The 22,978-nt window shown below is 40.3% G+C and overlaps 1 protein-coding gene and 1 non-coding gene across 4 annotated transcripts in view; both read right to left on the reverse strand.

Annotated features, from left to right (window-relative positions):
* LUZP2 (leucine zipper protein 2) overlaps window positions 1–22,978 on the reverse strand; it is a 356,281-nt gene that overhangs the window by 257,969 nt on the left and 75,334 nt on the right. The window lies entirely within an intron of this gene.
* Window positions 19,400–19,537, reverse strand: LOC119944192. The gene has a single exon (XR_005455693.1). It is a non-coding gene; the product is annotated as a small nucleolar RNA SNORA7 (small nucleolar RNA).

The following is a 22,978-nucleotide window of genomic DNA, read 5'->3' on the forward strand; positions in this document are numbered from 1 at the left end:
TAGAAATTAAATATTGAGTTAAAATGATAATTCTCTTTCCATAATTACCCTCTGAAATGCCATTACCAAAAAGGAATATATTACACTGGTAATACATGGCATTTTCACATTTTACTTTTCCTTAAACTTACTATGAAAATATAGTTATGAGTCAACAAAATAAAATAATATAGCATAAACGATGACATTACCTGGCTAGGCCTAGTTCAATCTGGCCCAGGATCCGGTCTCTAACTATGGCACCAGAGTGGTTATGGAAGAGTGGAATTTTTTTACCTCCTGGACACCTAGTAAACTCCAGTAGTGTGAAGTCAATTATACAGAGGTGAAGGAAACAGATCCTGAACAGAAGGGCTTGAAGAAAAAGGAATAATATCCTCCCACTTGTATGCACTAATTCTCAATTGGAGGTAGTCCAAGCTTTGAACTCTTTTTAACCGTACCTTTGAGTGACTAGAACATGAAGATAATGTCATTTAGAGGAAAGAGCAAGTCTACAAATCTGGTTTCTCATTCTAGCCCTGCCACTGGCCTATGGTGTGGCCTTGCACAAGTCACTTCCCTCTCTGACTCAGTTGACTTGCCTGTAAAATAAAGAGTAGAATACTAGCCTCTACCTATATCTTGCAAAGATGCTGTGAGGCTAAACTGAGATAACTGATGTGAAAGTGCTTGGGAAAATTAAAATGCTATACCAAATAAGATTGAAAAATGAAACTATGTAATACAGTGACTGGAATCTGACTTCAGGCTTAGCTCAATGATCATACCACAGAGGTTTCCTACTTTATTTAAACCCACTGGAAATAGGAGCAAGCAACTTCTAAAGAAGAACTGAATCATTTTCGAAAGTGCACTTATATTCTTGGAAAAGAGGTTCAAAATATGATTAATCATTCATTCATGCAATCATATCACCTCTGTGCTACAAACGTCAGTGGTACTGACTGCTGTAATGAATGTTTTGGTGACACATTCACTGTCCCACTGGGGAGTGGGGTAGATCCCTGAGCTCTTTCCTCCAAAGTGAACAGTCTTCAGGTGATTATACTAATGATGGTATTTGTGAAAGCTGGCATTCCATACTTAGTCTCAGTGAAAACTCATAACCTAGAAAGTCTTCTAGTCCATTACCAGTGACTCCTCCAAACAGATTACTTCAATCTCTCCTAAAGCACTAGAAATTTTAAAGCAATTATAGGGGGCCCTTCTAAAACTACTACTACTACCTACAAGAGGTAAAAGATACGATTCCTGCCCTCAAGGTGTTGACAATCCTAATTGGAGAAAAAGAGACAAAATGATGTAGGGTTAGGAGGAAAATGTGAATGGAAAGATGGAACAGTGAATTAATTTCTGGCTCCACCTCTAGACTACAAACTTGTTGAGAGCAGGGACTGTGTCTACTAACTCTGCTTTAGTGTACTCTCTCAAGTGCCTAGTACAGTGCTTGCACATAGTAAGGTCTTAATAAATACCATTGATTAATTGAATGATTGATTAAATAGGAGATTATCTAATCTGTATGTACATAAATTTTATGGGTGATTATGAATATAAAAGTGCAGTTGTTTGGAATGATTGACTTCTGCAGATCACTGATGTCTCTAATGGATTCTGTTCTTAAAGGACAAAACGTTGTGAAGCTCCAGTTTTCCATCTCTATTTCTGCTACTACAGTGCTACAACTTTAAAATAAGATTATACATATAATCTCATATATAGATACATAAAATCCATAATCTTAATCTTTCTCCATTTATGTGCTAAAACCTTCACTGCCAGCATACTTAGTGGTTATTTCTATTACATTCTGATTTTAGTACAATAGCAGCTAGACAATAAAAGTTTTTCTCCTGAATAGCTTCTTCTTGGTGGAAAGTATGGGCTATTTGTGTCACTTCAGTATCTACTTTAATGTTTTAGCATTCATTCAGCATGTCAGAGACACAAAGTCTGGTGATGCAAACAATCTTTCCGGTACATTTAAGGTCATTTATAATGTACTCATCCCATCTAGACAGAGATAGCTAAGACATTTTAAAAAAAATTAAGATATCATAGAATATAACATCCTGATTGAAACTTCCAAGTGCTTTTGCATGTACAATTTTTAACATTTCTTTTAAATAACCATAGTTTAACCCTCTCCAAAGCTTGTAGCTTTCCTCTACTGAGGAAAATGCTAAATAAATGCTAGTCACCCAGAGCCAACAAAAGATTTGAGTGAACATAGGATAAACAGAATCTGTGTCATTATTGCCAACTTCCTTTCAGAATGCATGTTAATTATTACCCTGTCAGAGCAAAATCTGGAACTCCAGATCAAAAGATTTGTTAATTACAATAAGAACACAATTCAAGGAGAAAAAAGTACTAGACACTGAAAAGTAAATATATATTGAGTATGTCCTTTGATCTTGTCCATTTCTGGGGTACCTGTCACTGCATAGTGATAATTCAGCAAACATTTATTATATTCATCTGCCCAGGAACCACAGTAAGATGACCATGGAGCTATATTTGAAAACCCAATTTTACTGATTTTGAATTTTCAGTGGTCTCAGGAAATAAAAAGGATTTACAGACATAGTAGTAGTAATACTTGCAATAATAATAATAGTACTGACACCACCCTGTTTATTATGATGGTATTTGTTAAGGGTTTAGTATGTACCAAACACTGTTTTAAGTATTTTCTTGTTAGAGCTAAAGGTCACCAACGACCCTGTCAAACCCAAAGGACTCCACTCCATCCTAATTCTCTTTGACTTTTCTGCTGCCTTAGAAACTGTGGCCCTCCCCCTTCTCCTGGAAACATTATCTATCTTGGGCTTCATTGACACTACTCTCCCCTTGGTCTCCTCCTACATCTCTCTGGCCACTTATTCCCAGTCTTTTTTGCAGCCTTCTCCTCCTCTATCCTCCCATCCTCTAATTATGAGAGTCCCTCAAGTTCGGTGGTTCTGGATTCACTTATATCCTCCAGCTACACCCATTCCCATGGAAAACTCATTCGCTTAACTACCATCTCAATTAGAATGATTCCCAACTCTATATCTCCAGCCCTCACCTCTCTCCTTCTCTGCAGTTTCGCATTACCTCTTGCCTACAGAACATCTCTACTTGAATCATCAGCCGACACCTCCAAGTTAACATGTCCAAAATAGAATTCCTCATATTCCCACCCAAACCCTTCCCTTCACAGGACTTTGCTCTCACTATAGACAACACTACCATCCTCCCTTTCTCACAAGCCTGTAACCATAGCGTTATCCTCGACACATATGGTTCATTCAAACCATGCATTCAATGTGTGATGCAATCTTGTCAGTTCTAACATTACCAAGTCTCTATAATTGCTGTTTTCTCTTCATCAAAACTGCTACCACAGTGATAAAGCACTTATCACATCCTACCCACTCCAAGAAGGTTTGCTGTTTGTCCAGTTGAAAAAACATATTTCTCAGAATCAAGAGAACTGAGTTCTATTCCCAGATCTACAAGTAGGGAAATATCTGCTGGGCCTAGGTCATTTATGGTGAAACACCTGGAGATCCACCTTCTTCTTCCTTAGTCCTGCGTTAGTCCACAGAGACTAACAAAACCAGAAGAAGGAAAAAGATTAATGTCATACACACGGCTGGATGGATTATATCCTGTGCATTAACAGATATTTTCTCTGGCAAAACAGAGCTTAATGCCATCACCAAATTTTGTTATTTAGCAGGCAAGGATATCTGGACAAACTATGAAACAGTTGCATGGTTTGATAAAGAAGTAGAAAACTGAATGAGGAAGCTCAATGTGTCCTTTGGAAAATAAGCCATTTAGTAATAAGGGAAATTAAGATTTATTCCCATGAGAAGGTCTAAAAAGTGCTGGTTCTATGGCAACTTGTATAGCTTTATCAGGATTAGCTGCAAGCCAAACAACAATAAATGGAAAGCGAGGATCTTCTGAGCATCAATAATGAGGTTCTGTAGCACTTTCAGTTCATTGGTATTAAGGCAAGGTTCATTGCAACACATTTCTTTTGGGTGAATCACATAAGACAAATGGATAACAGGATTCCCAAGTAACTGTTGTAAAGCATAAACACGCATGGAAGGACAGAAGAAATGAGGTAAAGACTTCATCATTAACAATAATGAAATATATATAAATATAGATGAATACAGATGATTGGACACATTTCAGGAAGGAAAATACGAAAGCATTACTAAATGCTGAAATTAAAAACAAACAAAAAAAAATAAGTTAAATAAATCCCCTTAATTGCTTTAAACCTTGCAGGGAGGCATACAATGAGCCAGAAAAAGCCAAGAGCAGTAAGACTGAATTTGGATCTAATACTAGCTATTGCTTTTGAACTACTTTCTAGTCTGAATTTTAGCTGATGGAACAAGGGAAAATCAAGCTAAAAATGTTTCACTGATTACAGATTGTTTCAAATTTTAGCTCATCGGTGCCCAAAGAATTCTTGTTATGTTGTAAATTTAATTTAACTCAATAACTCTCCTTTCCCACAAATTCACTCCAAGCTAATATCAATGTGTTAACCCCACTTTTCATTATTTCAGCATTTATAGTGGGTATAGAAACACTCCATATGAAAGTACACCAATGAAGGACCTAGGAAGCAGAAATTCCCTGAGAGATTGTGAATATTCAACCTTGTTAGTTGTTAATTTGGACATCTTGATGAGATTAGTACTTTGAAATTACAGGTTAAATTTTTGGTGTCCCACTTTTAGACTGGTATTATAGATGTTGCTACTTTTTAAATGAATGCATCAATCAAAATAAGTGGGGCACCTTAATGATGTCTTCAAACTCAAAGGGCCTTGAGATTTTCTGATTTTTTAAAAAAGAACACCATTCTTTTTTCTAATAAAAGATTCTTTTAAAAGGAGCAGAGACAAACAGAGAGTTGAGGAAATATCGACAATGAGAACGAGGAAAGTGACTGAGACATATAAAAAGCCAAACAGGTAGTGAGACAAAGATATGGAAAGAGTTCATAGGAGAGCAACAGAAACCATTAAAGGGCAAGAAAATAGAGCAGGGTCAGAGCCGGAATCATTCTTACAGGAAAGAGAAAGATGAAAGAGCAAAAATGTGAGTTCACAATGAATCACTGTTCTCCAGATCTTCAAAGCCCTTCTGAAATTACATCTCATCCAGAAGATTTTACCTGCTTAAATAATTGATCTTCTCATCCTATAGCTTTCCCACTTTATCATTTCCACATCACTTAAACACTTGACTCTTCGTACCCACTTGAGGTATATATGTGTACATTGTAATACTCTTTTAGCTCCTACTATCTGTTATTCACTTGAGTGCCTGGCTCCCCCTGATAGATTTTAAGGTCCTCAAGGGCAGGGGTCATGTCTACTAATTCTACTGTGCTCCCCTAAGTGCTTAGTATAATGCCTTGCATAAAACAAATATTGCTCTTTGATTTTAGATTAAAATGAAACCTGAGAAGAATGTTATTTCCAGGAAGGGTTTTATCATGGAAAGGTGTGAATTCTCTTTGAATAAAACTGTTTTAAAACCACTGAATTAGTCCATGATGTTGAAAACAACTGGGAGGTCAGTGAAAATCCTGACAAAGTCCAGTCTTGACTTGGCTAAGGAGATGACATTGGCGATCTTAGAAAGTGCAGTCTTAATGAAGTCAAGGGGTTGAAAATCTAATCTAATGGTAGTGGCTTAAGAAAAGAGTTGGTGCTGGGGAAAACAGGCAGGGGGCTTATATGACTTATTCTGTAAATTTGGATAGGAATGGGATCAGAGAGATAAATTGATAAAGTGATGGACTAAATATAGGATGGAATTGAACATGTTTCAAGGAAGAGAGGAGGGAGCCATCAGAAAGCAATAGATTTAAAATATCGGTAAGGAGGAGAAGAGAGTCGAAGTAGATGATTTTGTAAGATGAGAGTGGACTGGGTCAGAGGTCTAGGTTGAGGGGATGGATTTAGGGGACAGCTGGGAGATCTTTTAAAAACAGTTGGGATTAATTATAATAATAATAATAATGGTATTTGCCAAGCACTGTTCTAAGCACTGGGGTAGATACAAGGTAAGCAGGTTGCCCCCACGTGGGGCTCACAGTCTTCATCCCCCCATTTTACAGATGAGGTCAACTGAGGCACAGAGAGGCTCACCCAAGGTCACACAGCAGACAAGTGGTGGAGGCAGGATTAGAACCTATGTACTCTGGCTCCCAAGTCCGTGCTCTTGCCACTAAGCCATGTTGCTTCTCTGCAGGACAAGCAGGAAGCAGAAAATGGACAAGGAGGTCAAGGACCTGGAAGTGTCCATAGGAAGTGAAAACAAATGATAATAATAATAGTGAAGGTATTTGTTAAATGCTTACTATGTGCTAAGCACTGTTCTAAGCACTGGGGTAGATACAAGGTAATCAGTTTGTCACACATGGGGCTCACAGTCATAATCCCAATTTTACGGATGAGGTAACTGAGGCACAAAGAAGTGAAGTGACTTTCCCAAAGTCATACAGCTGACAAGTGGCAGAGCCGGGATTAGAACACACAACCTCTGACTCCCAAGCCTGTGCTCTTTCCACTAAGCCACGCTGCTCTTCAAAACTGAGCTATAGCAAGACAGAGTGAATTTGTTGTAAAGGTAGAAGTCCGACTGGAGCCTGGATTTCTCCAAGATGTCCTAGAAGGGAAAAACTATACTGTGGAAATGATCTATGGTTGGAGATGAGAGAGGTCAACTAGGGGATAGAAGGGCAAGATAATTGAGATTATAATCCCCTTAACTGAAAATACCTTGAGGGTAGGAATCATGCCTACTAATTCTGTGGTACTCTCCCAGGTACTTAGTCCAATGCTCTGCACACAGAAAGCAACTAAAAATTATCACTGGAGTGACTGATTAAAAGGGCAGAAATTTTTTCCCTGAAGAATGGGAGTCCAGGAGAAGTTAGATACCCTAGGAGAGGTGGAGTGGGTCTAGAGTTCGGAGGTCACATTATGGAGGTGAGGTCTAAATTTGAGGGACTGGGAGTTAGGGGGACTTGTCAAGTTAGAAGGTTGTGGTTGGAATGTGATACACTGGTGTTAGAGATGAGGCAGTTTTTTTCAAGATTATCAGATTGAGCATATGCCCAAACTGGTCAGTGCCTGAGGTGGCAGGGTGGGGGGCAACAAGAGATAAACAGAGTTGAAGGGGGGGGGGGGGGTAAGAAAGTGGATGACTGACAGATTAGAGGGATAATTACCATGGAGACTGAAGTGCTTAAATATTAGAGAATGAGAAAGGAGTGAAAGTAGAAAGGCAGGAAGGTAATAACCCATCAAACAATCAGACATTTACCTCTATCCTCAGGTCCTCTGTCCTGCTGTCTCCCCCATCCTTTACCCTCAATGACCTGGCCACTTACTTTATTAAGAAAACAAACATCATCAGGTGTGAGCTCTCCTGCCACTCATTCATTCATTTCATTCAATCGTATTTATTGAGCGCTTACTCTGTGCAGAGCACTGTACTAAGCGCTTGGGAAGTACAAGTTGGCAACATGTAGAGAGACAGTTCATACACAACAGCGGGCTCACAGTCCTAATCCCCGTGAGGCCGATGGGGTCACCGATGGGGTCACTGATGGGGTCACTGATGAGGCCACCGAGGCACAGAGAAGGGGAGCGATCTACCTAGGGCCCCACAGCAGACAGGTGGAGCTGGTGGAAGGGGAATTGGGTTCCTCTGGATGCCCAGGCCTGCCTGGGCATTACTTCCCCACTCCGGACCCCTCTTCGACTCTCCCATCCTTCCCAGCAACTTCCCTAGATGAGATCTCCTGCCTCCTTTCGTAAGTCACCCTCTCCATCTGTGCACCCTACCCCATTCGTTCACACCTTATCAAAACTCTTGCCCCCTCCTTTTTTCCCTCCTTAATAGCCAACTTTCGCTGCTTACTTTCCGATGGCTTCCTCCCCACTGCTTTAACTGTTTCCCCTATCTTAAAAAAAAAAACCCTTGACCCCAGAGCTCCCTCCAGTTATTGCCCCATCTCCCTCCCACCTTTCCTCTCCAAAATCCTTGAATGAGATGTCTACACCTGCTGTCTCAAATTCCTCTCTTCCAATTCTCTCCTTGATCCCCTCCAATCCAGCTTTCCTCCCTTTCACTCCACAGAAATTGATCAATCAATAGTTTTTATAAAGCACTTCCTGCTTGAAGAGCACTAAACCCTTGGGACGATGCCATATACATAGAGTTGGTAGACACACTACCTGCCCACAAGGAGCTTAATAATGGAAAGAACATGGCCCTTGGCATCAGGAGATCAACTGTGTGACCCTGGGTAAGTCACTTAATTTCTCCATGCTTCAATTTCCTCATCTGTAAACTAGGGATAGATACCTATTTTATCTCCTCCTTAGACTATGAGTCTCATGCTGGACAGAGACTGTGGTTGACCTGATTATCTTGCATCTACCCAAGTCTTTAGTAATAGTGCTTGGCATAATCATTATGTGTCATAACAAAACGTTCACTCCATAATATCTACCATATATATCACACATCATAGGTAATACATATCATATGTCATGGAGTAACAGATCTTTAGTATGTTAGGAGGGCAAGGTAGTTGTAATGCTGACTAGGAAGTAAAAGATAACACTTCCCAAAATAAATTTTTCATATGCACTCTATGATTCCCACAAGAGAGACAAGCAGCGGCAGCGCAAGCCTTAGCCTCCCTAAGAGATTAATAAGTACTACTACTATTAACACTACTAATAGAGAAGCAGCGTGGCGCAGTGGAAAGAGACCGGGCTTTGGAGTCAGAGGTCACGGGTTAAAATCCCGGCTCCACCAATTGTCAGCTTTGTGACCTTGGGCAAGTTTCTTAACTTCTCTGGGCCTCAGTTGCCTCATCTGCAAAATGGGGATGAAGACTGTGAGCCCCCCCATGGGACAACCTGATCACCTTGTAACCTTACCAGTGCTTAGAACAGTGCTTTGCACAGAGTAAGCGCTTAGTATATGCCATTATTATTATTATTATTATTATTATTATTATTATTATTAATAGATGATGTGGTCACAGTTAAAGTGGTATATTTTGAAATCCTTTTCAACAGGTGTGACAGGAAAATTACAGAAAAGACAGCACAAACTACAAAGCCTACACTCCGGTCTCACCTCCACAACATCGCCAAGATCTGCCCTTTCCTCTCCACCCAAACCACTACCTTGCTGGTTCAATCGCTCATCCTATCCCGACTGGATTATTGCATCAGCCTCCTCTCTGATCTCCCATCCTCCTGTCTCTCCCCACTTCAGTCTATACTTCAGTCTGCTGCCCAGATTATCTTTGTACAGAATCACTCTGGGCATGTCACTCCCCTCCTCAAAAATCTCCAGTGGCTGCCTGTCAACCTATGAATCAAGCAAAAACTCCTCACTCTCGGCTTCAAGGCTCTCCATTACCTCACTTCCCTTCTCTCCTTCTACAGCCTAGCCCACACCCTCCGCTCCTCTGGCACTAATCTCCTCACTGTACCTCGTTCTCGCCTGTCCTGCCGTTGACCCCCGGCCCACGTCCTTCCCCTGGCCTGGAATGCCCTCCCTCCACTCATCCACCAAGCTAGCTCTCTTCCTCTCTTCAAAGCCCTACTGAGAGCTCACCTCTTGCAGGAGGCCTTCCCAGACTGAGCCCCCTTTTTCCTTTCCTCCTTCCCATCCCCCCGCCCTACCCCCTTCCCCTCCCCACAGCACTTGTATATATTTGTACAAAGTTATTACTCTATATATTTTACTTGTAAATATTTACTATTCTATTTGTTTTGTTAATGATGTGCATATAGCTGTAATTCTATTTGTTCTGACAATTTTGACACCTGTCTACATGTTTTGTTGTCTGTCTCCCCCTTCTAGACTATGAGCCCATTGTTGGGTAGGCACCATCTCTATATGTTGCCAACTTGTACTTCCCAAGCACTTAGTACAGTGCTGTGCACACAGAAAGCACTCAATAAATATGATTGAATGATTGAATGAATAAAGGGACTGGTGGGCAGGGAATGTGTCTACCAACACTGTTATATTGTACTCTTCAAAGCACATAATATAGTATGCTGAATGCAGAAAGTGCTTCACAAATCATTATCACAAAATACTGCACACAGTAAGGGCTGTGTAATATGGTATTTTTTTAGCATTTACTATGTGTTAAGCACTGTTCTAAGTTGTGGGGTAGATACAAGGTAATCATGGAGGGCACAGTCCCTGTCCCACATGGAGATCACAACCTAAACTGGAGGGAGAAAAGGGACTGAATCCTCATTTTACAGTTGTAGAAACTGAGGCCACAGAAGTTAAGTGACTTATGAGAGGTCACCCAGCAAGTAAGTGGAGGAACAGGTAGTAGAATGCAGGTCCTCTGATTCCCAGGCCTGTGCTCTTTCCACTAGGCCACACTGTTTCTCAATAATGATTATGGTATTTGTTAAGCGCTTACTATGTACCAAGCACTGTAATAAATGCTGGGGTGCACATAAGCAAATTGCGTTGGACACAATCCCTGTCCCAAGTAGTCCTCACAATGTCAATTCCCATTTTACAGGTGAAGTAACTGAGGGACAGAGAAGTGAAGGGACTTGCCCAAGTTCATATATTATGCATGTGGTGGAGCCGGAATTGGAATCCGTGACCTTCTGAGTCCCAGGTCAAGGCCCTATCCACTACTCCATGCCGCTTCTCTACTACACCATGCTGCTTGATTGATTGGTTTTGCCTATACTTCCCTATATTTTGTTCTATAATTAGGACATTTGCGAAGAGTTTGGCTTCTCTGTCAGTAGTGGGAAAGCTCCTCCCTCTCTGGATGGGGCAAAGTTATTTTCAGGAAGAGCCGGGAGAAGAAGCCTCACTTTAATTTCCTTTGCTGATCTGCTCCTGGTTGGAACAATACCAGTAGAAAAGTTCAACATGGCGATGCATTTCTCTCTTTTTAAACTACGTCTGAGGTAAAAAGGAAGCTAGAATGAGTTAAATAGGATTTATTTCAGTCTAAACGTTTTCCCACTCCCCAAGCAAAATCTTCCAGTGGCCTGCAGCCAAACACAATCATTCATTCATTCTATTGATCAATACTATTTATTGAGCATCTGTTGAGTACAGAAAACTGAACTTATGCATGTTGCGAAGAGGAGGGAAACATAGGAACATGGCAGCAAAGCAATGGGAATATGGATGTTACTGTAAGTCCCACTGAGTCATATTGTATCAGTACTTGGAAAAAATGTACTATAAGAGAAACAGTCTCACTGTTGGGCAGGGACTGTCTCTATATGTTGCCAATTTGTACTTCCCAAGCACTTAGTACAGTGCTCTGCACACAGTAAGCGCTCAATAAATACGATGATGATGAAGTACCCCTTACCTTGCTCTTACTTCTCACCTCCTTTCTTCCTCTTCTTCCTCTTCCCCTTCCCCTCTCCTTATTGCTAAGCTTAACTACTAGAAAATGCATTTAATGCCCCCAACCCTGTTTTAATGTTACAAAAATTATGCCAAAATGGGGACGATTATGTGAGTAAAGCATTGCCTCCTATTTCCTTGGATTAGAACAGGAATAATGGAGCCCAAATAGCTCTGAGAAAAATCATTTAAATCACATTTTATGCAGTGTTTGTGACATAGAGATACCTCTGTATCTAGGAAAAATAGCATAACAGAAGAATGAAATTATAGTTATATTAACTCCTCATCATAGTACACTGACAGTAAAAAACTGAATGGGTCTGAATGGGTCTGCTAAATCTATATTTGCCAGTTGAACATCTTATTTATGTAACATGGGACCAAAGCATTTCAGAGTATCTAAAATATTGTTTCCATTACAATAAAGTGAATTAGTATGACTATCCTATACTTATTACGAATAAACACTTGTAAAATAATAAATATGTAAGCATACAGTTTACATTAGATTGGTAGCCAAATGAGGAAAACTTATTAAAATCTATAAATCTGCCACAGTAAAAAAGTTTTGCATAATTCATCAGCTGTTAAACCATTTGCTAAAAAATACAAGTTGTTTTAGTCACTGGACTAATTCTATTTTTGTTGTTTTGGGACAGGATTATAGTTTTTTTCAGCTGCGAGACAGAGAAATTTTAATTGCAAATTGGTTAATATGAGCTTTGCTAATTAAATCAGCTGAAGGAGATTTAGGCTGACACTATGCAGGGTGCTCATGAAGGGACTGCTCCATTGCATTAAATGCAGGACATTTATTACAGATAAACTAACAGCGTATTTATTTGGTATGACAGTCAGTGGTGAAAGGAACGCATTGTTCCAATATTGTCTGGAGAAGATTCACAGCTGTTTCGTTGTCAATTCATTCAGTCGTATTTATTGAGAGCTTACTGTGTGCAGAGCACTGTACTAAGCACTTGGGGAGTACAAGTTGGCAACATATAGAGACGGTCCCTACCCAACAACGGGCTCATAGTCTAGAAGACGGGCTCACAGTCTACTGTTTCCTTAACAAGTTTCCAAACAACCAGGAATGGTATAAACAATACTATTCCCAATCTTATCTAGAGTACAGTAATATATAAAGTAAAATATTCCTTAATTATTCTGGTATACATCTCCAACAAAAAATAAAACCAATTTACTAGGAAATCAAATAAATATATTTAGGTTATATTCAAATAGGAATGCTTCCTTTATGAATATTCCTCGGTTTTCCCAATGACTTCCCCATCACTTTTGCCGTGAGCCTGTTGGGTAGGGATTGTCTCTATTTGTTGCCGAATTGTACTTTCCAAGTGCCTAGTAAAGTGCTCTGTATACAGTAAGCGCTCAATAATACAACAGAATGAATGAAGGAATGAATGAATTGACAGCACCACCATCCTCCCTGTCTTACGAACACATAACCTCGGCACTACCTCGACTCACCTCTCTCATTCAATCCATATATACTTCACCCTGCCACCCAGATAATTTTTCTAAACCAAAATTCTGTCAACATTTTCCCCTCCTCAAGAACCTCTTATGGCTGCCCATCCACCTCCACATCAAACAGAAAATCCTTACCATTGGCTTTCAAGCACTTAATCACCTTGCCCCCTAATAACTTACCTCACTGATTTCCTATTACAACCCAATAACCTCACTCATGCCTCTAATGCCAACCTACTCATTGTATCTTAATTTCACCCATTTTACCAGTGACCTATTGCCCACATCCTCCCGCTGGCTTAGAATTCCCTCCAGTCGTATCTGACAGATCACCACTCTCTCCACCTTCATAGCCTTACTTAAATAACATCTCCCGCAAGAGGCCTTCCCTCAATTAAGCACTTATTTCCTCTATTCCCTCTCCCTTCTGCATTGCTCTTGCATTTGGATTTGTACCCTTTAAACACTACAAATTCACTACTTCAACAGCACCTACCTACATATCCAGGTAGGTGAATCCGCCTCTCGACTGTAAGGTTCTTAAGGTCAGGAAACACATCTACCAATTTTGTTATAGTGTATGCTTCTTACTCTCCCAAGTACTTAGTACAGTGTTCTAAACACTGCAAGCACTTCATAAATATGATTGATTTATTGATTTGGACTTGTGATACTCAAAAGCTTAAAACTTTCATAACTTTAATGAAACTTTAAAATAAAACTAGGTTACACTGTGCTTAAATTAAACATTATGAATTCTTAGTTTATTTAAATAGTCTTAAGCATTATGAATTCTTAGTTTATTTAAATAGTCTTTAAACTTGTAATTTCAATTTTGTTTCTGTCATGTTAGTGCAATTTTAACAGGAAGATGTAAGAATCAGGAGGACCATAAGGATCAGTGGTGCTTTAAACAATAATAAAAAAGGACTATTTCATGCCTTTTGGCCACAGAGTTCATTGAGGGAATAGGCACATAAAAAATAAATGAGTGCACAAAGTCCTAGACAAACAGGAGTGTTTGCTTTTCCAAAGCATCTAACTGTTTACTGAAATTGAGTTATAGCACTCTCAGCCAACTCCCAAGAAATAGTTCAGCATCTTATTTTTCAGGGCTTTGAAGCAGATATGTGAATAGATAGTTTATTGAATTATAATTATATTTCAGAAAGGTAATAATTCCCCCTTCGCTTTCTCAGTGTTAACATTTTACAATCACTTTACTGCTTAATGTTTATCATTTCATGAATATTTTTCATTCAAATGGGTTCCACTTGGTTACATTGTAAGCTACATGAGGACAGGTGTTTTGCATTCTATTTCTTTGGCCTGCTCTGTAAACATTTAGCCTACAGCTTTTTACATAGTTGGGGTTCCCAAAATACTATTGCTATCATCAGAGAAAGGGATGAATAAGTATTTTAATCTCATTCATTCATTCATTCAATCGTATTTATTGAGTGCTTACTGTGTGCAGAACACTGTACTAAGTGCTTGGAAAGTACAATTCGGCAGCATATAGAGACAGTCCCTACCTAATAACGGGCTCACAGTCTAGAAAGGGGATAATAATAATCACAGTATCTGTTAAGCGCTTACTATGTGCCAAGCGCTGTTCTAAGCTCTGAGGTAGATACAAGGTCATCAGGTTGCCCACGTGGGGCTCACAGTCTCCATCCCTATTTCACAGATGAGGGAACTGAGGCCTGGAAAAGTGAAATGACTGGCCCAGGGTCACACAGCAGACAAATGGCAGAGGTGGGAGTAGAACGCACGTCCTCCGACTCCCAAGCCCAGGCATTTGCCAATGGGCCACACTAGAAAGACAATCTCATCAAAGCCTTATATAGGGTAAGTCACAAACCATGCCTACCCTAGTCAATCATGTTATTAAAAAATGTTGATGAACAAAAGAAGTTCCTACATTGGTAATGAGATATTTTTCATATACTGCATTCAGTGTTACACATACCAGCGCTTAGAACAGTGCTTTGCACATAGTAAGCACTTAATAAATGCCATCACCATGTTCATCAGCAAAGAGAAAAAAAACATGGGGTTTCTAATTTCAATAGTGAGAATGTACAAGTCTATTTCCAGGGGCTGACATCACTGTATTGCTCAGATAGCATGAAAACTGCAGTCATCTTCTAAATATACCTATCACCATTGAGGAAATGACTATTTTAATTATAGAGAACTGGTCACAGCACGGAGGCATGGCCTTCTGTTTGAGGAAATATTTCCTAGAAGCAAAGCTAGGAAAAAATGGTATGGCATGGGAATCTGCTGGCATTTCTATATAAAACTACAAGCACAGAGGGATTCCAGTCAGCTGTATAAGCTCTTTCTCAGTATACAAAGAGATACCTCTTAAGGCAGTGACTTTCCTCGCTTTAGGTCCAAGCACACAACTTCCAAACACAACTTCTTTCTCCTTGGGGGCAAGGATCTTTTCTAACAACTCTATTGTATTGTACTCTCCCAAGCTCTAAGCCCAGTGCTCTGCCAACAGCAACTACTCAATAAATACCACTGATTGATGTCTTATCAAGTTGGCTAAACCCAGATTTTTTGCGAATGGCTTTCTTGGTGCTCCACCTCTCTGCACCCCAAACACATTCTCCATCTCCTGACTCCCTGGTTCTCCTCTCAGGAAACACTCTCACCCTCTCAGGGAGACTTTTCCATTTTTAAACTCACATATTTTGAAATAGCCACTGCTGGTTCTTATGGTTACAGCCATCACCTGCTTGTTCCACGGCTTGAAGTCCCCTCTTTCTGGGATGGTCAAGCTAGGGAATAGGTCCTGGATTAGTGTGGGGTGCAGAATGTGTTTACCACCTCTCTTATACTCTCCCAAGCAGTTAATATAGTGCTCTGTGCATAGTAAATACTGAATAAATATCATTGTTTGACTCATATTTAAATGTGTGTTGTGCTGCAAAAAGCAAATTCATGGGGATGATGTTTGAAGATAGTGGCATAGAGGGAAGAGATCTGGGAAGAACCTCCCCTCAAAGGCATACATTCTCTCTTGCTGTTTTGATCATCTACACTTCCCCTATTCCACCCAGCCCATACTTATCACCCCTGCTGTGGAGCCCTGTAAAAAGAAGGAACCAAAAACTTTGAAGAGGGACTGAGGGTGGTGAAAAAAATATTAAAGCCATTGGAAGATAGAGTAGGAGGAGGAAGGGCATGGGGGAGACTGGGGAATGAAGGGGAATGAGTGAGGTTAAATTTGGAATATGGGAAGGGACCCGAGATGACTTGTTTCAGAAATTGGTTCGGATAAAAAATTATGTAAAATAACTAACAGCATGTAGATTATCATCATCAACAGTATTACTGAGAGCTTAATGTGTGCAGAGAACCATACTAAGCACTTGGAGTACTGTACAACAAAGTTGGTGGACATGTTCCCTGCCCACAGTGAGTTTATATTCTAAAGAATGCTTTGATGAATGGTTGATAGTAATATCTCAAAGTCCTTCAAATGGGACAAATATAAGTCATTGGCAGTTATAACAAAGTCTTGTCTGCTTAATGAATAAATGTATAGTAAGTCAATCAAACGTATTTATTCAGCACTAACTATATGCAGAGTACTGAACTAAGTGCTTGTGAGAATAAAATACAGCATGGACATATTCTCTGCCCACACTGAGCTTATAGTCTATAGTTATGTCATTAATTTCTGATGATTTAGTGCAATAAACTTTGATAACAAAAGAGATGCAATTATTTTTCTGGTACATCAGGTACGATCAAAATGAAAAGCTCATTGTATTTGCCATTTTGAATCCCACCAACTCTTCTATATAAATATCTAAATTTCTTTCTGCCTCATATCTTCCTCCAGATATTCTTGGGATGTTAATGTTCTCATATATTATTGGGAAAAGCAAATTATCATATTTTGTTTTAGTCTTCATGAAAGCCAATATTCTCACTACACTGTTGAACACATTATTTTTCCCACAAGAATAATTCAAGAGAAACAGTTGCAGTTGTTTTGCTGCTAGGTTTTTATATTTTCTAATGCAGAAAGATTACTTTACACAAAACAATTTAATGCAAGCACTTGAATTGTTCTATGCTTCTGTATGCTGCCACAATCCTAACCTGACTTCTACGAGTCTATAAACTTAACCTTATGATTTAAAAAATTACAACTTTGAAACAATCTTTCCATGACATAATTAGGTATCCCATAATCACTCATCAGTGAGCACAACTTTTTGGCATTTGCCCTTCCTCGACATCCTAACCTTTTAAAATCATATTTGCTCATCAAGTCCCTGAAGACTACAAATTTACATTTAAATGCAAGGATGGAAACTTCAAATACTTCTAGATATTAACCTCAAATATGATTTGAGAATAGATCTGATTTCTCGTCACATAAGACTTATGTCTAAATTTCCAAAGCAAATTTAATTGCTAAGCACAAGAAATACCCAAGTAACATGCCAGTTCTTAATATTCACTTATTTTGATTTCACTCCTACTATTCTAGGAATCCAGATGACTTCCATTTGTCATAGTTATGTTAACAGTTGGGTTAGGTTAAACTTTAATCCCGATACTGAAATTTTAGCCTTGATGACCCTCAAAAGGAGTGCGAAAGGCCCTATTATAGCTTTGGCCAGAGGACAGAAATATATATTTGCTCTCTGAATCCCATCAGAAATTTACAGGACCTACATTTTGGGCATGGCATATTTGGAATACTTTCATCAGTCCACTGGTTTTTTTTAATGGTATTTGTTAAGTCTTACTATATCCCAGCATTGGGGTAATGCAAGCTAATCAGGTTGGACACAATCCATGTCCCATATGGGGCTTTCAGTCTTAATCTCCATTTTACAGATGAGGTAACTGAGGCTAAAGAATTTAAGAGACTTGCCCAAGGTCACACAGCAGACAAGTGGTGGAGCAGGGATTACAACCCAGGTCCTTCTGACACCCAGGCCCAAACTAGGCCACACTGGTTCTCTACTTGCGTATTTAATAATAATGGCATTTGTTAAGTGCTTACTATGTGCCAAGCACTGTTTGTTCTAAGCGCTGGGGGGATACAAGGTAATCAGGTTGTCCCACATGGGGCTCACAGTCTTCATTCCCATTTTCCAGATGAGGGAACTGAGGCACAGAGAAGTTAAGTGACTTGCCCAAAGTCACACAGCTGACAAGTGGCAGAGCCCACATTACAACCCATGACCTCTGACTCCCAAGCCCGTGTTCTTTCCTCTGACCCACGCTGCATTTGTCCACCCTACTTCCCATGTAACCCTTTTGAAAATATTTCAAACTATAATGTTTAATAATGTTTTCCCTATAGAGATTGTGTGTAATTCCCAACTGTGGAATGTTAATCATTATTTTAAGCACTTACTATGTCTCATAAGTCCTGTTCTAAGTTCTGGGTAGATACACATTATTTAGGTCAGACACTCTCCCTGTTCCATGGGAGATCACAGCTCCTAGTGTTTAATAATAATAATAATAATATTAATGATGGTGGTGTAAATTAAGGGCTTACTAGATGCCAAGCACTGTACTAAGTGCTGGGGAGAATACAAGCAAATCAGACTGGACAAAGTCCTTGTCCCATGTGGGACTCACAGTCTCAATCCCCATTTTACAGATGAGGTAACTGAGGCACAGAGAAGTAAAGTGACTCAGCCAAGGTCACAAAGCAGACAAGTGGCAGGGCTGGGATTAGAACAGTGCTCTCAACACAGTAAATACCTTTATTTTAGTGTCTGTCTCCCTCAGTAGATTGTGGGCTCCTTGAGGGCGGGGAACTTAACTACTAACTCTACTGTACTTTCCCAAAAGCTTAGTACAGTGCTCTGCACAGAGAAAGCATTCAATAAATATTACTTATTGATTGACGAGTGACCCTCCTCAGAATAGTGTCTCTTCCCCTGCTATCTAGTCTTCAGGCCACAGATAACGTGGCTGCAGGGCTACTCCGTGAGTTTAATAACAGCTGTGGTATTTATTAAGCACTTAACTATGCAACAAATACTGTATTGTTAAGAATGTAACAAATACTGTATTGTTAAGTATGTAACAAATACTGTACTAGGCACTGGAGTACATAGAAGACAATCAGATTGGGCACAGACACTGTCCCAAATGGGATTCACTCAGATAATTTGATTCAAACACATTTTACTTAATTGTTTGTTGTTATTGTCATATGCGGTTGAGTCGTGTCCGACCCATAGCGATGCCATGGACGCATCTCTCCCAGAGCGCCCCACCTCCATCTGCAATCGTTCTGGTAGTGTATATATAGTGTTTTCTTGGTAAAAATATGGAAGCAATTTACCATTGCCTCCTTCCACACACTAAACCTAAGTCCCAACCCTCGACTCTCTCCCATGCTGCTGCTGCCCAGCACAGGTGAGTTTTGACTTGTAGCAGATTGCCTTCCACTCGCTAGCCACTGCCCAAGCTAGGAATGGAATCGATATGCCTCTGCTTGACTCTCCCTCCCATAGTCGAGACTAGTAGAGTACTGGAAACTCTCCAGGTGCGACCCTGAGAGGTGATCTAATTCTTTAGGTTTGTTATAGTACTGGTCCAATAGAAAATCTGTATTCACTTTGATAAATTGGATACTCAAAGTGGGTTATATACTCCCTTCAAGGCCCTACTGAGAGCTCACCTCCTCCAGGAGGCTTCCCAGACTGAGCCCCCTCCTTCCTCTCCCCACTCCCCCTCTCCATCCCCCCGCCTTACCTCCTTCCCTTCCCCACAGCACTTGTATATATGTATATATGCTTGCACATATTTATTACTCAATTTTAGTTGTACATATCTATTCTATTTATTTTATTTTGTTAATATGTTTTGTTGTCTGTCTCCACCTTCTAGACTGTGAGCCCACTGTTGGGTAGGGACTGTCTCTATATGTTGCCAACTTGTACTTCCTAAGCACTTAGTACAGTGCTCTGCACACAGTAAGTGCTCAATAAATACAATTGATTGATTATATATCAGGTAAAATGTATGCACTGTATTTTTAAAAAGGCACACTTACCATGTGCAGAGCACATCCTAAGCACTGGGGAAGAGTACTCAGGTGTAAAGCAGCCTGTCTTAGTGGAAAGAGCACGGGCTTGCGAGTCACAGGATCTGGGTTCTAATCCCAGTTTTGCCAATTGCTCGTTGTATGACTTTGAACAAGTCATCACTTACTTTATCTGGGCCTCAATTCTCCTATTCTTCCTCCTACATAGCTGTGAGATCCTTTCTGGAAAGGCATTGTGTCCAACCTAATTAATTAAATATCTCTGGGCTTAGAAAAGTACTTGACACATAATAAGTGCTCAACAAATACCATTAAAAAAATAGACACAAATTTTCTCCCTCAAATGGTTCACAATCTATGAAGATAGTCTCCTAAGAGAGAGACAGAAAGAAAAATCATATAACTCTCTTACTCTTATTATAGCCCAAAGAAGTACCACCTTATTATAGCCCAAAGAAGAACCCAAGTACAGTACCACCTGTATATATGTATATATGTTTGTACATATTTATTACTCTATTTATTTATTTATTTATTTTGTACATATCTATTCTATTTATTTTATTTTGTTAGTATGTTTGGTTTTGTCTACCCCTTTTAGACTGTGAGCCCACTGTTGGGTAGGGACTGTCTCTATATGTTGCCAATTTGTACTTCCCAAGCACTTAGTACAGTGCTATGCACACAGTACGCGCTCAATAAATACGATTGATGATGACGATGAAGTACCCGACATTCCAGCATTTGAAAAGAAACTGCTATTGGATTTTTCATATTTTCAGTAAAAATTCCTTTTTAAATGTATCTATTAGGCCCCACTAAGGAACATAATGTGGAAATTATGAACTGCAAAATAACCTGGATAGTCTCATTTAAGATCAGTGGTGTGGCACAGATTTCCAAGTGCCTCACAGTTTCAATGCTGCATATTTTAGTTTTGTTTTGGACTACCATACAGCGTTATCTTTGCATTCAGAATAGTTTCTAATGACAAAGTGGAAGAGAAATTAGACTTTCTGTTGTTTGTGCATAGTCAGATTCAAAATGAGGAATTCTACCCTCAATTCTCCACATTTCCTATATTGATTAGCACAATTCCATGTTTGGATGTGACAGAGAAGCAGCATGGCATAATGGACAAAGCACGGTCTTCTGTCCATGGAGTCAGAAGATTGTGGGTTCTAATCCCTGCTTCGACACTAGTTGGCTGCGTGACCTTGGACAAGTCACTTTACTTCTCTGTGCCTCAGTTAGCTCATCTGTAAAATGGGGATCTGAACTGTGAGCCCTACATGGGACATGGACTGTGTCCAACCCAATTTGCTTGTATTGACCCCAGCGTTTACACAGTGCCTGGCACATAGTAAGCCCTAAACAAATACCATAATTATAATTATTATTATTATTGTTCAATATGAAAATCAGATTGGACATAGAAAAGGGTCATTCTTAAGGCTCATTAACTAAATATTATTCCCTTCATAATATTCCCCACTGATAATTATGTCATGTGCTCCTCAGTCCACCTATCAATCGAATTATTGTGTCCCTACTGAATTGTAAACAATTATTGTGACCCTACTGAATCCTCAGCACTGCACTAAAAAGAAACACATTCCTTGCTCTAAAGAAGCTTATAACTTTGTAAGGGAGATAAACAAAAATTATTTATAAATAATGAGAATAGGAGAAAGAACCAGGACAAAACAGGATGCAGTAACATTATAACTGAAATAAATAAGTGAATGTATAAACTAATATATCCATAAATATATGTGATCTCCCATTCACCTATACAATGCCCTTTGGAGAAGAAGCATAGCCAAGTTAGAGGCAGGGTAGTCTAGTGGATAGAGCGTGGGCCTGGGTCAGAAGGACTGGGTTCTAATCCTGGCTCTATTCATTCATTCATTCATTCATTCAATCGTATTTATTGAGCACTTACTGTGTGCAGAGCACTGTACTAAGCGCATGGGAGGTACAAGTTGGCAACATATAAAGATAGTCCCAGCCCAAAAACGGGCTCACAGTATAGAAGGGGGAGACAGACAACAAAACAAAACATGTAGACATTCACTATCATCTCTACGCTGATGACACCCAGATCTACATCTCTGCCCCTGCTCTCTCCCCCTCCCTCCAGGCTCGCATCTCCTCCTGCCTTCAGGACATCTCCATCTGGATGTCCGCCCGCCACCTAAAGCTCAACATGTCGAAGACTGAGCTCCTTGTCTTCCCTCCCAAACCTTGTCCTCTCCCTGACTTTCCCATCTCTGTTGACGGCACTACCATCCTTCCCGTCTCACAAGCCCGCAACCTTGGTGTCATCCTCGACTCCGCTCTCTCATTCACCCATCACATCCAAGCCGTCACCAAAACCTGCCGGTCTCAGCTCCGCAACATTGCCAAGATCCGCCCTTTCCTCTCCATCCAAACCGCTATCCTGCTAATTCAAGCTCTCATCCTATCCCGTCTGGACTACTGCACTAGCCTTCTCTCTGATCTCCCATCCTCGTGTCTCTCCCCACTTCAATCCATACTTCATGCTGCTGCCCGGATTATCTTTGTCCAGAAACGCTCTGGACATATTACTCCCCTCCTCAAAAACCTCCAGTGGCTACCGATCAATCTGCGCATCAGGCAGAAACTCCTCACCCTGGGCTTCAAGGCTGTCCATCACCTCGCCCCCTCCTACCTCACCTCCCTTCTCTCCTTCTACTGCCCAGCCCGCAACCTCCGCTCCTCCACCACTAATCTCCTCACTGTACCTCGCTCTCGCCTGTCCCGCCATCGACCCCCGGCCGACGTCATCCCCTGGGCCTGGAATGCCCTCCCTCTGCCCATCTGCCAAGCTAGCTCTCTTCCTCCCTTCAAGGCCCTGCTGAGAGCTCACCTCCTCCAGGAGGCCTTCCCAGACTGAGCCCCTTCTTTCCTCTCCCCCTCGTCCCCCTCTCCATC

The sequence above is a fragment of the Tachyglossus aculeatus genome, chromosome 22, assembly GCF_015852505.1.
Source record: "Tachyglossus aculeatus isolate mTacAcu1 chromosome 22, mTacAcu1.pri, whole genome shotgun sequence".
Lineage (NCBI taxonomy): Eukaryota > Metazoa > Chordata > Mammalia > Monotremata > Tachyglossidae > Tachyglossus > Tachyglossus aculeatus.